Here is a 16750-nt window from a genome sequence, read left to right on the forward strand (position 1 = left end):
TCTGTTTTGACTTATACTTGTATAAGTGGAATCACACAGTATGTACCCTTGTTTGGGCTCCTTTTGTTCCAACGTTTTGTGAGATTCATTTGGGTTGCTGCACATGCACTTCTTTCATTCTTACCACTGCATAATATTCCACTGAACGAACATGAGCTTTAGTGTCTACTGCCCAATGGTGTGCCGGTAAGTTTTTAACAACTGGCTCTAGGGTTGGTGCTGATTTATAATGTTAGCCAGTTCCCATGGTGTAAATACTCCAACTCTGTCCAATTTCAAGCTACCAGTGTGAAATCAGTGGGCTTACGAAATTCCTGGAAATTTAACAATCACTTACTGTGAGCTCCAGCACCCATCACTCACTGCCAAGCAGTTTTCCAAAGTAGTTATGCAGATTTACACTCCTACTGGTAGTGAATGGGAGTTCTAGTTGCTGCCCATCCACGTCTGGCATCACCTGACTCCCATTTTACTCATGCAGTGTGGTGGGTAGTGGGATCACTTGTGGTTTTAATTTGTATTTCTCTGATGGCTAATGAAACTGAACACCTTTGGTTTTACATTTACTACCTGTGGTGGCTGAATAACCTTGTAATGACACATTTTCTCCCCTTCCAGGAATGGAAATATGGGGTTCATCATCAAGTTTGGTTCAGATACAGAGAAATACAGCTATAATTTTGCATATCTGAGCACCTAGTCTGTAAATTTCAACATGCCATCACCACCTCACTGGTATACTAAATCTGTGAATTTATTAGGAAACTTAAATCTTTTTTTGCTCTTAGTTTCCTAATTTGTAAAAATGTGGATTATGATTCTCTCTGTTTGAGGGATATTATGAGGGTTAAATGAGATGTGTTTAATGATACTTAGCATGTGATAAGCATCCAACAAAACCGTTAAGTAATTGTTTTTTCACTATTTAGGGGAGAACTGTCCTATAGCAATACCTCTTTAAGACAGACTATTTCTGAGGATTTTAACAGTACCTGGAATTTTAAGTTGACACTGAGGTTCCCAAGTTCTCAGGCTCCCCTAGGGAGCAATAGAGCACAGCAGCTCAGAGCTGGGTCTCAGGAGTCTGCATGTTTCAATCCTGTGTCCGCTTTTTAGCTTGCCTTGCTAGCTTGAGCAAGTTATCTATTTCTCTGTATTCAGTTTTGAAAACCTTATGAAAAGCTAAGCTGGCCATGGGCTGATGCAGAAAGACTGCTTAGTCCAGGAGATACAATGGGGAACCTTGAATCTGGTCAAGGACCATAGACGAAAGGTTGACAAACATTTTCTGTAAATAGCCAAATACTATATATTTTATGCACTGTGAGCCATCTCTTTCACAGCTACTCAGTTTTGTATCATGAAAGCAGTCATAAACAATATATATGCTAATAATAGCACATGTTCCAACAAAACTATTTTTAGATACTGAAATCTGAATTTCATAAAATTCTCATGTGTCATGAAATACTCGTTTGATGTTTTCAACTGTATAAACGTGTAAAGGAAAACACTCTTCCTGCGTATTTCCTTTACTCTCAAAACCTCTACTAACAGAATATTTCACTTCTGACAGTAGGCTTCTTACAAATCAAGACATTCTGTGACACCAGCTTGATGTCCTACAACTCAATTCAGTTCTGCCACTGTCTACCTGGAGATAGCGTAAGATCCCACAGGTTAAGGGTTCAGTCCTACAAGACTGCCCCTCCCACTGCTTCATATGCCAATCTCAAGTCAGATTGCTTCTAACCAACCTGGTATAACCTGGAGCTTCTCATGACCCCCACCTCTGGTTGCTAGAGCTGCAGGCAGAACCCAGGAGAACATTTTACTTGCTAGATTATCACTTCATTATAAAAGAATATAACTCAGAAACAGCCTGATGGAAGAGATGCAGAAGGCAAGGTATATGGGAAGGGGTACAGAGCTTTCTGAACTCTGTCCTTTTGGTCTTTAATGGAAGCTTCACTACACAGGTATGGATCAGTTAAATCACTGGCCATTGGTAACTGATTCAATCTCCAGCCCCTCTCCTCTCCCAGGAGGTTGGAGGTGGAACTGAAAGTTCCAACATTCTAATCACCTGCTGGGTTCCTCTGGCAACCATCCCGCATCCTTAAGGTTTTTCCAAAAATCACCTCATTCACTTAAACTCAAGTATTGGTTGAAAGGGGCTTATTATGAATAACAAGACACTCCTTTTACCTTTATGGTGCTGAAGCTGTTTCAGGAACCAAGCACAAGAGGCCAAATATTGTACCAAAAGATTCTCCCAGTGCTCTTATCACTTAGGAAGTTCCTAGGGTTTTAGGAGTTCTGTGAAGAAATGAGGATGAAGACCAAATATCTATTTCTAATTATAAGCCACAGTTATCACAACATGTAAAAACCACTTAACTCAGGAGCCAAACTATGGTTTGTGACCCAGAGTTGGCCAACCCCTGGTGTAGACCAGGTAGAGAGAGAGGCAGGTTGAAAGTATAATGCTAACAGTTAGAATTTGGGTTTCTGAGCCTAGGGAAGATGGTTGGGTTTTTTTTGTTTTGTTTTGTTTTCATTTAACCCAGGTTTTGAGTTGTATACTGTTTCAGGGCATGATAAAATTAATTTGTATATTAGGACCCATAAAAGGGAGGCCACTCCAGTGGCCTGTCCCACATCTGTCACAAATGTAAACCTAAGTCAGCCTGTACTTATGGGGAAGGCCTGTCAAGGAAACCTCATTTACACCAATCACAATCCTCCAACTTATGTTAGCTAGTTTACCTCACCCTAGAAAATGGGGTCTCCTAGCCAGTCATGCCCTATCTCTGCTATGCCTCTTCTAATGTGCTTTCAATCTTGCTCTTGCCCAAAATCTCTCAGGAAGAGTGCGCCACTAATTGTGAGGCTCTACCAATCCATGGATTGTCTTCTCTTGAATAAAGGACATCAACCCCCTTACCAAATTGTATCATTTTTGTCATCTGACAGCAAGAGATAAATCACAAGTATGCATTTGTAATCAAGGAGAACTAGATTTGGAAGTCAGAGCTGGATTTAAATTTTGGTTCCATGCCTTGAGCATGGAAATTATCTGGGATAAGTTACTTAGCTTCTTTGAGGCTTATTTTCTTCATCTGTTAAATGGGGCTAATAATCCTTCCTTGCAGGATTTTTGGAGAGCTGAATGAAATGAGATAATGTGTGAAATGTCATCAGTCTAAAGCTTCACACGCAGTGGGAGCTCAGTAGGTGATGGTTAGCATGTTTCTCATTGTAAAAGAAGTGAAATCAGTAATTGGTAAGATCTTGGCGCTGACAAAGAGCTGAATATGCCACTGTAAAATATGCCTCTTTCGCATGAGTTATTTTGAGCTGATTTTTTCAAGAAACTGCAAACACAGCAGAAGCTCTGTAAACAGCATAGATTACAATCCTTTTGTAAGGGAAACCTACATTTATAAAGAAAATTTACATTAGAAAGGGGGCCTCTACCAGGATGAGAGCTTTACCAGAAATAACTTTTTCAGTTCAGAGTCTTAAATGCAGGAAGGGCAATTTTTGATCACCAAACATTCCCGCCTCTCACCTGCCTGTAAATTGCCCCCTACCCTTTCCAACATCATTTGTATTTAGCTGAAGATGGTATTTATGGCAGTGGCATGGGCCATCTCAGGAGATTTACTCATTTTTCTTGGGTATCTCCCTTGTATATATGACACATACATGTTAATTAACTGTTTTTTTCTCGTTAATCTATTTTTAGCTAAGAACTCAGAATGGTAGAGGGAAAATTATTTCTTCCTCCCCTACAATGCAAAAGAGAGTGAAAAGAAAAGCCAAGTGAGAGATGATGGTGGCCTGAATTGAGCTACTGGTAGTAGGAATGGATGGAAGTAGATGGATTTAAGGTATATTTAGAAGGTAAAAGTGAGAGGACTTGGCATTGGAGTTGAGACCTGCAGAAAAGAAAGGAGTTAAAATGGCATTCAGGTATGGGAATGGGCAACTGGGTAGATGGTGGTGCTGTTTAAGCCTAACCTGTTTTACTAATTGGGCAGCCATTTCACTGCCACTTAGATGCCCAGGGCCCTTCATTGCTGTTGCTCTGCTGTCTTACTCATTTCCAGCCTGTATCTGGGATTTGATCCAGCACACCTCCTAGAGCTTGCAAAAGACTCTGGACACTTACAATGGAAGTACCAGACTTCCTGATTTCAAACTACACTACAATGTTACAGTAATCAAAACTGTGTAGTACTGGTATAAAATCAAACACATAGACCAACGGAGCAGAACTGAGTGCCCAAAAAACAACAAAAAAAACCCCCCTCATATATGCAGTCAACTTATATTTAGCAAGTGAGCCAAGGATACTCAAAGGAGAAAGAATGGTCTCTTCAATAAATGGTGTTGGAAAAATTGCATAACTACATGCAGAAGAAACCCTGCCATTTGTGACAACATAGATGTACTTTGAAGGCATTACACTAGATGAAATTAAGCCAGACAAAGACAAATACCATATGATCCCACTACGTGTGGAATCTTAAACAAAGAACAAAACAAAAACCTGAGCTCATAGATGCTGAGAACAGATTAGTGGTTGCCACAGGCAGGGAATGGGGAGTGGCTGAAATGAGTGAATGTGGTGTTCACTTCACAGTATACACAAATACCGAATTATCATGTTGTATACCTGAAACTAATATAATGTTATATGTCAATAATGCCTCAAAAAAATTAAAAAAAGAAAAAAAAAAACCCACAATGAGATGTCACCTCACACTCACTAAGATGGCTACTATCAAAAGTACAGAAAATAACTAGTGTTGGCAAGGGTGTGGAGAAATTGGAACTCTTGTTCCATGTTGGTAGGAATGTAAAATGGTGAAGCCACTATGGAAAACAGTATGGTGATTCCTCAAAATGCTAACCATTAAAATTACTGTATGACCCAGCAATTCCACTTCTGGGTATATACCCCCCAAAATTGAAAGCACAGATGTACAAAACTGAATTTGTACATCTATGTTCATAGCAGCATTATTCACAATAGTCAAAAGGTGGAAGCAACCCAAGTGTCCACTGACAGATGAACAGGTACACAAATTGTGTTATATACATAAAATAGTATATTTTTCAGCTGTAAAAAGGAAAAAAATTCTGGCATATGCTACAACATGGATAAACCTTGAGGACACTGTGCTGAGTGAAATAAGCCAGTTACAAAAGGACAAATATTATATAATTCTACTTATATGAGCTATCTAGAGTAGTCAAATTCGTAGACAGTGCAACAGTAGTTGGGAGGACTGGAGAATGTGAAGTTGTGAGGAATGGGTTTTGGGTTATGCAAGCTGAAGGACTTCTGGAGATTGGTTACGCAACAATGTGAATATACTTAACACCACTGAATGGTACACTTAAAAATGGTTAAGATACTAAATTTTATCTTGTGTATATTTTGCCACAATTTAAATAGAAATAGGACTCTAAATGATCTAGGATAGCAGTGGTTTTGTTCTAACTGTGGTGAGGTGACAAGACCAGGCAGGAAGAAAGCTGAAAGAGAACTCCAGTCAAAGTAGCTGATGGAAGTTGCCAAAGGCATGGGGTGCTAAGCGTGAGGACTACTCTTGTTAAGAAGAACAGAGTGCTCTGGCATATTTCAAAGTGGTTCATTTTCCTCTTCTTCTGCATGCGGAAGCATGAGGGGATTTTTCTTTTGTGTGTGTGTATTTTATCTTTTTTTATTGAAGTATAGTCAGTTTACAATGTTGTGTCAATTTCTGGTGTACAGCATAATGTTTCAGTCATACATACACATACATACATTCATTTTCATATTCTTCTTCATTATAGGTTACTACAAAATATTGAATATAGTTCCCTGTGCTATACAGTAGAAACTTGTTGTTTACCTATTTTATACAGGGGGGATTTTTCTGATATCTACCGTGGGAACCCAGTCAAGCTCCTGCAGGTAAAACTCATAGTATTGTGGGTACCTTCCTGTGACTGGATTTCCCTGGAGTTTTTAACTCTCAGAGTTGTTAGCACGGGTCCTCCAGCAAATCAGTTACAGTTCAGGTTTCCTACCCTGCCACTAGTTCCTGTGGCATTTTATGTTATCAGAATTTCTGCTCTGCTCTGGTAACTCATGATTTTGTGTCTGTCTCTCCAGTCTTCAGGACAGTCGTTTGCACTATGCCTTTTCTTTTTTTATGGATCCAAAAAGAGCTTATTTTTCATTCCATTTAGCTTTTTATTTTTTGGAGGGAGTGGCAACTTCCAAGCTCCTGACATGCAAAACTGGAAATCTAAGACCATGTTTGTTTATGTTATCTAATTTGTTTAAATATAGTCATAATGACTAGATTTGGAAATAAATTCTATACTAAGACTGTGGAAAATCACACTGTTCAGTTCTGTTGTCTGTCAATTCTACTGTTGTGCTATTTTGTGTTTATAAGAACTTAGAAGAACCTACATTGTTTGAATGCTAAAATATGATCTCATATTGATCTTAAGTGTTCATGAGGTTTCTCTCTAATGCTTTTATGTCATCTTACACTTGTTTCACAAGCTTAAAATATACTTGATGTTTAAAGTATAAAGATATTGTTAAACTGAATACAAAATAAAGAAGAGTATGGTACTGGCATAAAGACAGACATCTAGATCAATGGACTAGAATTGAGAGTCAAGAAATAAACCTATACATTTATTGTCAATTGATTTTCTACAAGGGTGCCAAGACAATTCATTGGGCAAAAAATAGTCTTTCTGACAATAGTGTCAACTTGTAATCCACATGCAAAACAGTGAAGCTGCACTCCTACCTCACACCACATATAAAAATAACTAGCTCAAAATGTATCAGACCTAAATGTAAGAACTAAACTATAAAACTCATAGAAGAAAATGTAATAGTAAATCTTCATGACCTTGGATTAGATAATGGGTTTTTAGATATGACACCAAAAGCACAAGCAACTAAAGAAAAAAAAATTGGAATACATCAAAATTAAAAACTGTGCTTCAGAGGACACTACTAAGGAAGTAAAAGTATAACACACAGAATGGGAGAAAATATTTACAAATTGTATATCTTCTAAGGGTCTAGTACTTAGAATATATAAAGAAGACTTAAAATGTAACAACAAAATAACAAATGACCCAACTGAAAAGTAAGCAAAAGACTTGAATAGACAGGTTTCCAAAGACAATATACAAATGGCCAAGAAGCATATGAGATGTTCTACACTATTAGATATTAGGGAAATATAAATCAAATCCACCATGAAAAATCACTTCACATCCACTAGCATAATATAATAATGAAAAATAACTAGTGTTGGCTAGAATGTGGAGAAACTGGAATCCTTGTGCATTGCTGATGAGAATATGAAATGGTGTAGCTGCTTTGGAAAATAGTTTGGCAGATCCTAGAAGTTGAAAACAGAGTTACCATTTGACCCAGCAATTCCATTCTTTGGTATAAACTCAAGAGAACTGGAAATTACATGTCCACACAAAAACTTGTAAACAAATGTTACAGCAACATTATTCATAATAACCCAGAAATAAAAACAACCCAAAAGCCCATCAACAAATAAATGGATAAACAAAATGTGTTATATCCATATAAGGGAGTATTATTCAGTCATAAAAAGAAATGAAATATTCATGGTGCAATGTGGATGAACCTTGAAAACATTATTCTATGTGACAGAAACCAGTCACAGAAGAGCACACAGTGTATGATTCTATTCATATGAAATGTACAGAACAGGTAAAACTATTGACACAAACAGTATATTTGTAATTATTGGGGACTAGGGAGAAGTAGTTGGTGATGAAGGAATGGGGAGTGACTGCTATGGGTACAGTATTTCTTTTTAGTGTGATAAAAATATTCTGGAATTCAGCTGCACAATTTTCTAAATATACTAAAAACCATTGAATTGTATACTTTAAAATTTTATGGTATTTGAATTATTTCTTTATAAAAAATTAAAAATAAATAAGAATGATATATGTGATTGTCACCATTTTGGACAATGGTTTTATAAAATATAGATAAGAAACTTCTCATGTAGTAGAGTACATTCTGTAAATACATTTTCAATTTAATTATAAATCAATCACTGAAACATATTTAACAGCAGAAAGATATTTAATATTTGAAACATTATGAATTTCTCAAGTTTCCTTTTTAAAATGATTCAGAAGTATATCTTATATGTGTCTAGTTTTATAGTTTCATACATAAGAGAAAAAATGATTAAATTCATACTCCAATGAAGAATTTATTTTATAAAAATCATGCTAGGAATTACTTTAGTTTTATTTTGGTATTTTGGAAACAAAAGACAAGTATGTGCATTTATAAACTGCAGGTGAGTAGAATACCAGTTTACAACATGAACCAAGATGATTTGGGTTTACTGTAGGATTATATCATAATATATAATTCTTTTCATTTGTTTTAACGAATGTACTAATGTTGTGCCAGCAAGATATTAACAACTGTAATTTATTCTGTAAGAAAAAAAGGTATGAAAACTTAATAAAGCAACTATTATAGGAGAAAGATCACAGGGTTTTGTTTCTTGTGAAGTAGTTGTTAATGAATGAACACTAGCAAATTAAATTTTAGTAATATATGAGTGTGTATGATAACAGATAACTTCCAATAACCTGGTCATATAGGTTTTAGCAATTTGTTTCAAACTCCTAATTCTAATATATCCTAATATATATATATGTCATATCTCACATATATACCTTATATATTTCATATATAAATTATATATATAGGTAAAATACACATTACATAGAGATACGACTTAACATAAGTTCCATTTGATTCTTTTCCCATTCAGGGAATACAAATTAATGCTAATGATCTTTTTTTAAGTCTGAATTATTTTCCCCATTTGTCACTCTTTAATCTTTACTCTTCTTTGCATTTATTCATGATTAATTCACTACCAAGAGGCACTAGGATTTTTTTTCACTCTTCCACAATTACAAAGTCCCTTTCAAAAATAGCCAGTATTTATGCTTAGTCAACTTTCAAGGTCTTGCTATTAAAAAAACAATGAAGCACTTGTTTTATGCAATTTCTTAATTCTAGTCTCTAAACTGGAGACTCTAGAGAGCCTTCAGGGTGAAGGAGGAAGGAAAGAAAGGCTGATAAATACATTGCTGACTTGTCTGTAGTATAAGATAAGGTGTAAAAGTAAACAAGATGCCAGTAACTGCTGCAGATAAGACGGTGAAGGGGCACTGAGTGGGCTGGCACAGAAAGTAAACAGGGATTTATTTAAGGAACTGTGCATGATAATCTGCACTGTTTTTTGTAATTCCACGTGGGAAGGGAAAACAATTCAACAGCCTTGGGGATCTTGCCTTGTGGCCTTAGGTTGTGGGGAATTGCCTTCATGGGTATGGCTGCCAAGTAGATAACATTCAGGAAAAGAATAATGACTAATCATGTTCGCTACATTTCATTCTCTTACCTTGTGTGAACATAGAGTTAGTTAGGTGCAAAGCTCAGAATTTTATCCTTGGTACTCTCTTTGAATTTATTTAAATTTATTGAAGTGTCAAGTCTTTGTAACTTGTGTACCAGCTCCCTTCCTTTTCTATCACACCTGATGTATGTCTAAATATTCTTTTCAAATATTTATGATACATTAAAAATTCAAATTCTGTAAATAAAATAAATATATGTAAGTAAATCCCACCAACAGTCTATTATCAGTAATCTCCATACGTAGGTTTACATTCAATATAAACCATTTACAGAGACTGCTCTATAATCATAGACATTAATATTCAAAAGATCATGATTGAAACATTTTAATCAAGACTTTTAAGCATCTAGAGGCTTTTGTATACCAGTTAGCAATTTGCTATTAAATAATGAATTGAAATAACTTTTTGGTAGACTGTGACCAGTGACCTAAGACCTATCGACACTGTTTAGATTCTCTAACTTAGTTCATCAACTATGCTTATATAATTAAGAACAGAAATAAACATTACTTTGCCTCATCCAGTTACTCTGAAAAAAAGTACACAGAAGGCAACTGAACATTGGGTTAAAGCTTCATCTTGCTCATGTTGACAGAGACATAGCAAGAGCCTTAATCTGAACCAACAGATAATGGACTCTGCATCCCAGTCTTCAACTTTGTGTTCCATTTCCTTCAACAAAAAAGAGACTAAAACCACCACCATGCAGGGACTTCCTAGCAGGTTTACATTTAGGGATGAAGGGAAAGTACTAGGAGAAAGCTCTTTTCTTCCTGACAACATTTTATATTTTATTTATAGCTTTTTTCTTCTTTCATTCTTTTTCACATATTGGCCTTTTGTCTCCTTTTCTTTTAAGTTAATCTGCCTTAAATTTTCTTACGCTTTTTCAGTTTGTGCACTTAATTCCTTTTGCATTTCTAAAGGAGTAGCTGCTAAAGATTTCTTATTGTTTAATGACATCAAGTTTTATAGCTGCCACAGCTGTCTAGTTGCCTCTGTCTGACAGCCCTTAAACTGGTGAAGAGCTTTTTGAAAGATCATGCAGAGAACAAAACAGCTGAAAACATTTGCCATCCATAGGTGTCCAGGAAGGAGTCCACTGGGATGTGTAGGAAGCATAGCTCCTCATTCTCCAGGGCTGAGAACCCTCCCCAGTCTGTTCTCCATCCAGCTTCTTGGTGCTATTTTCCTGAGCTACTTCTAGCAAATCATTGAACCTGAAGGTGGTCTGGGGCACCCCTAACAACAGTATGGCAGACTAGTCAATCTCCGTGACTCCTCCTTGAGATCCCCTCTTCTGGGGTGAGGTAATGGAAGACTGACTAGGGTCTGGGCACTTGCTTGTTGCTCACAATAGTGGATTAACATTGTAAAAAGATCAAATAGTAAATATTTCAGGCTTTGCAGGCCATTTGGTCTCTTGCAACAGAAAACCAGCATAATGTTTTCTCAACAAAGTTTGGCCTTTCCTCTGGAAGATCCACCCATTTAATCACACCATCAACTCTAGCACTGAGAACACAATAACCCCCATCATATCCTGCTCACTCTGTGAGGATATTCTGAGCACCCTGATATCCTTAGTTAGGCCAGTTTTGCCCCTTGGTGTCTTTTTGCTAATAGGTTTGTGTCCATGGTAGTACAAGGTAAGGGGTGGCAGGTACCTTCCTGGGTGTCTCAGTTCCAGGATATGAATCTAAAGTATGATACAGCTGGACATAGCACCCAAATTCAAAGACCCCACATGGTAGCCCTCAGTGTAACCAGTGAGACAGACTCCCTCCACTTTTTGTCTACAAATTGAGTCCTTAGCTGCCATCTAAGAAAGGTAAAAGTTGGGAAGATGGTTGCCATTACTCTTTGTGGCAGAAAAGTCCCTGGGATTGTTACTGATGTTGCTGGTGCCCAGTCTGTTATCCTCTTGGGCCTCAAATGCTCATACCTGCTGATGTCCCGCCTGCCAGCATCTGCACTTACTTGCTGACGGCTTTCTCTGGTGGCCTGATCTACATTGCATATGTACCTCAGGCTGGGAAAACTGGAGGATTAGTGCCACCCTCAAACCCTGGCAATCTTTGGCTGGTGATTTACTGCTTGCTCACTGCTACGGGAATAACTCTGAGGAGCATGTTCTATACTGGCTTCCAGAGTATCCTAGTGGGATTAAGATTTCATTAGCCAAAGTGTAACTTCAATGCTGCCTTCTTGGCTCTCTTCCTTTCCCCACTCCTCCCAGTACTCTTGGAATCACCTCTCAAATACTTATACAGATCCTTGCCTCAGGATCTGCTTCTGGGATAACACACACTAAGACACTTGTCAACTTGTCTGCTGCTCCTTACCTGCTCTGGGCTCATCTTCTCTTTTGTTGGTTCTGAATACATACTGATCCCTGATGCAGGTTTAGGCAGCTCTGCATTGTAAACCTTCAGTAGAGTCTGGCCAGTACTGTGGACAGAGTAGATTGGGTATTACACTGTTGGTCTGGTGATGCTGCCTTCTTGGGTTCACAGAATAAGCCCTCGCTGCATAAGTCCTCAGCAGTGCCCCCAACTGAAGGCTAGCTCTCTCAGACTTAATTTTCATTTTCTCCTCTGCCTCATCCTTGATGTCTTCCTTCTTTGATCATCCCCACCTCTTAGCAAAGTCCTTGTCCCTCTATTTCCTGGGCTTTTTCCCTTTATAGAAAAGATCGAGTCTCAGTATCTTCTTGTATCTTGCAATGTTGACAGCCTCAAGTTTCCACTGTATGTCATTAAGCTGTCTGCTTTCTGCTGGGCAAGAGATGTGTCCTAGAAGAGTGAGTGAGTGAGTGAGTGAGTGAGTGTGTGTGTGTGTGTGTGTGTGTGTAGGCAGGCAGGAGGGAGATAAGGAGTGAGAAATTATGGCTGTAACTATTTTTTTTTTCCTCAAAGTATCTGGAATCTAACTGCACTAACTGTGACAGATGGGGTTTGATCACTAAGAAGACTCACAGGAACCAAAATCATGCTTACAGATCTGCAGCTTATTGCAGGAAGGAGATCCGATACAGCACAAGCACAGAGGAAAGATATGCATCACAGCCCAAGGCTGCCTTACAATGAGGGGCCTGGAGAAGTTAGGCTTTTGAGCCAGACATTCTGTCTTTGTAAGGACCACATGTATGTGCTTCCTCTCTAGGACCAGTACCAACTGACATGGAACATCTTGAAACCAGGGAGCCAGAACTGGAGTCTCAGTTGGGGTTTCTTATACCCTGCTGGCCACATAGGCATGCTCTTGCTACGTAGCCTCAATAGCACAACTCTCTGAAATCTCATGGAGACCAGATGCAAATTATCAGTCTCACGGTTATCAATAAACAATGCTGAAAGCTAGAACAGACTGGCCCCAAACTTATCAGACCCATGGTCACAAAGCAACGCTATGAATCTGCACATTTCATGTCTTCATCTGGGGGTCAGTGCCTTGCAGGTACTTTAGCAGAACAACTCCGGTCAATTCCAGGTCTTGCAGAACTACCCCTCACAGCACAGTCCAGCTTCCTGACTTGTGATCAAGGCCTTTTTAGATCTAGTAATAACTCTTGGTTTGACAGCAATTACTTGCCTTAAAGCATCATATACTTACAGGGACAATCAAAATTCACCAAATTGCAAACATCTGTAATTAACTAACAAGGGGTTGGTATGGATTTAAACAGCTGAACAATCCAATAATATTAGCACAGAGTAGCAGAAACTTTTTCATAGTTTGGACTAACCTTGTAATTGTTTTGTCTCCCTGACTTACAGTTATCGGCATTTTAAGGTATACATCTATTGGGTGAGAGAGATTACTAATCATCATTCATCAAATCTAAATCTTTTTCAGGCCAATTCTCCCCTGTAGGGATAACATCATGAGGGGGCTATAATCTAACTTCCGAATACTTTTGATCAACCATGTCAGTAATACCATAAATTTTATTAGCTTCTACAATATTAACTTTGTCTATGATTTCCATATTATACCATATGGTAATATCATGGAAAATTCCTTTTCTCTGGTTTCATGGTTTGAGAGAGAGTGGTTTCCAGTGAGATGTGTCCCACAGCTGGGTTTATCTGTTCTCCATAGAGAGCCCACTGGCCCTATTTAAAGTTTGTCCAATACCTCTGAGTAATGTTATGGGAAAGGAATAGTGAGCCCTCGGTCATGGCACTAACATTGTTAAAGAGAACCTCAGTAGGTTGCATTCTCCAATTACAGATTTCCACAGACTGTGTAGCCCAGTTGTCTCCTATGCTGTGAGAATCTCTGGCTATTAGGCCTCAGGTAGCCCGGACTCCATCTGATCTAAGATGTCGAAGAACCCAGCTGTGCTGTTACACAAATTCATTCCTATCACTGAGCTTGGGCATCTTATCTTGGTGTCTGCTCTGACCGCAAAGCTCATTTTCCTTTGTTGCCCTTCGGTTGTCATCCTTGTCTTTCCTCCTGGAGGAAAATACCATGGAGGTTTCCCATTTGCTCCAGACCTTTCTCTTTTCCTTCAAAATATAATTCCTCATTAAAAGTGAATTTCTCTTCATCAATTACTCCTAGCCCAGCTCCTAATTCTCCTACAGCTCTTATTTTCAAGCTGGCAAAAACTGTTTGATCCACCAGACCTGTTGCTGACATGCAGCACTAACTACAACTAGGACATAAACCAGGGACACAACAGTGTTGATTCCCTCAGGCTAAGGACCTGTGAGTAGTTGTCACTGCTAACCAGACTTTGGTTGGATATGCTATAGTACTTCCCACAGTCATCCACACAGAATTCTGGGCTTTTCATTTTCAGGAATGTTAGTCTAAATTCATTTCCTTTCTCAGTGATCCAAATGTCCCAATTGTCCCTCTGCCTCTTTATAGCTTTGCACCCACAATGATGGGGCAAAGAGCTATTTTTACACACAGTGTTTTGACAGATGGAACATGCAGAAGATGAACTTCCACTGTCATATTCCAGTTCCTTCCTTAAACCATCACCATCAAAATTAATGGCCATGTGACTGTTCATTTACATTATTATTAATCAGTGTTGTTCGGATTCAACTGGATATGCATTCCCATAGTTTTCTTCCTAACTCAGGTCTTCAATAATAGCTCCATCCTATGAAATAGGAACCAAAAGACATGGCTGTCAGACACCTTAGTATCGTTCTGTAGCGTTACAGTCAGAGCTTCCATCTGTTCATCTATTTCGAGGACAAAGACCACTTTCAAAGTTATGTATATGTGTGTTGGGTTGGCTATTCTGCTTACTTCTTGGCGATATAAAAGAGGAGATTTTGACAGAGTCCTTTACCCAAAGGGCATTTAATTCAAAGCTAAGAAAGAATAATATTCTCCTGTTCTATGCTTCTCTTAAGGCACCACAATCAAATTAGATTTTTCCCTTCTGTAACACCCATTTATTAGCCTACCCTCTCCTCAGCAACAATTTCAACATTCTTCCATTTGTCACTAATTTAATCCAAACATTTCTCCCCCATGTAGGTCCCTCATTAAGTCACTGAGTTGTTCTATATGGCTGGTAGCAAGATGAGATATTCCAGGATTTCCCATTTAGTCCGTTACCAATTGTAGGGGATCAGAAATGGATAGACAGAAAAATGGGATTATCTTTTCCATGAGGCAATAAACATTTGCATAGTCAGTTTCAACTTGGCAAGTGCAGGGAATAGATAATTCACCCCATCATCTCTTTGGAATTTTTGTATTTAGGTTTAAATTAATACACACACTATCTTTTTCAAAGAATATTACCAGACTTTGGGATCCTTAATAGTAGCTCTAATTTTAGGGACTAACCACCATTGAAAAAGAAAACTGTGGTGAAGTTGGGAAGATTTGTATGTTACCTTCTATAAAGGGTAAACATTTTCTCTGTAATTCCACTATGAAAGTGTGATCATCTATCTAATGGAAATCAATTTTTAGTTCCCCTCATCTTAAGTTGCAAAACACAATGCTGGAGTTTTGTATACCAGCCCTTTGCTTCTTTGTCCTGCCTACCTTCTGAAGCAGGTGTGTTAATTATCCATTCCAGTTTTCTATTAACCCACTATTTTGAAAGCAATAAATAAGTCAACCGAATGTAATATTATTTTACTTACTGTTGCCTGCATGGGCAGGGAACTGAGGATCTAGATCTGAAGAGATGTAGCTAGGAAGGTTTAATTTACTGTAAGTTTCTACCAAGTCTGAGGTCAGGAGAATGGGATAGAGTCGGGAGGAATCTCAGTTTGCCTCTTGCTTCATCAGTCTTTCTCCTTTGGGAAACTACGTATTTCTGAAAGACGTGTAGTTTCTGAACTCAGAGGTACTTAACTTTTTATTACCCATATTCTATTCTTGATTTTGAAGTGGATATCTAATGAGTACATGTTAACTAAAATTGTCAAATAAGGAAGCTCCAGGCTCAGGTTATGGTTACCAAGTGAAAAAGAACAGTTTTTTTCCCCCTTCCAGTGAAATTATAAAGGGGAAATGCAACCAATTCCTTTTCCCTTCACTTTAATAAATTTAAAAGCACTGCAAATGAAATTAATAAATTAAAATGATATGAAATAATAGTAATGTCTTTATAATTTAATCACATGATATAGAAGAAATATATAGGAAGTATTTAAATGTAATTTTTGAATGCAAAATTTCATTTATAAAATATGAAAATGGGCACAGGTAATTTATGGTTATAGATGTCAGGATAAAGCTTATGCATGAGGGTTGAGTGACTATATAAGAGAACTTCTGAGATACTTATCCCTTGATTTGGGTGGTGGTTATATGGGTATGTTCAATTTGTAAAAATTAATCAATTATACATCTATGGTTTAAGTACTTCATTCAGTTATGCTTTGTGTACTTTAGTTATGTATATCATACTTAAACAAAAACTAACAAAACAAGAGCAAAAAGTAACAAAACAAAACGAAACAAAATGCAGCCTTAATCCTCTAGCAAGTTATTTCTATTAGGAGAGACAAGCAAGAAAACCTCCATTTCTGTTTCTCTTCATTCCTCTGTATAGATTCATATTTCCATTTTCATTTGGACTCATTTTCCTTCTTCCTGAAGGACTTCCTTTCACATTTCTTGTAGTGTTAGTTTGCTGGTGATAAATTCTTTCAGTTTTTATATATCTGAAAATTTCTTTATTTTGCCTTTGTTTTGGAAAGTTTTTTTTCCTTAGGTATGG

The sequence above is a fragment of the Camelus ferus genome, chromosome 24, assembly GCF_009834535.1.
Source record: "Camelus ferus isolate YT-003-E chromosome 24, BCGSAC_Cfer_1.0, whole genome shotgun sequence".
Classification (NCBI taxonomy): Eukaryota; Metazoa; Chordata; class Mammalia; order Artiodactyla; family Camelidae; genus Camelus; species Camelus ferus.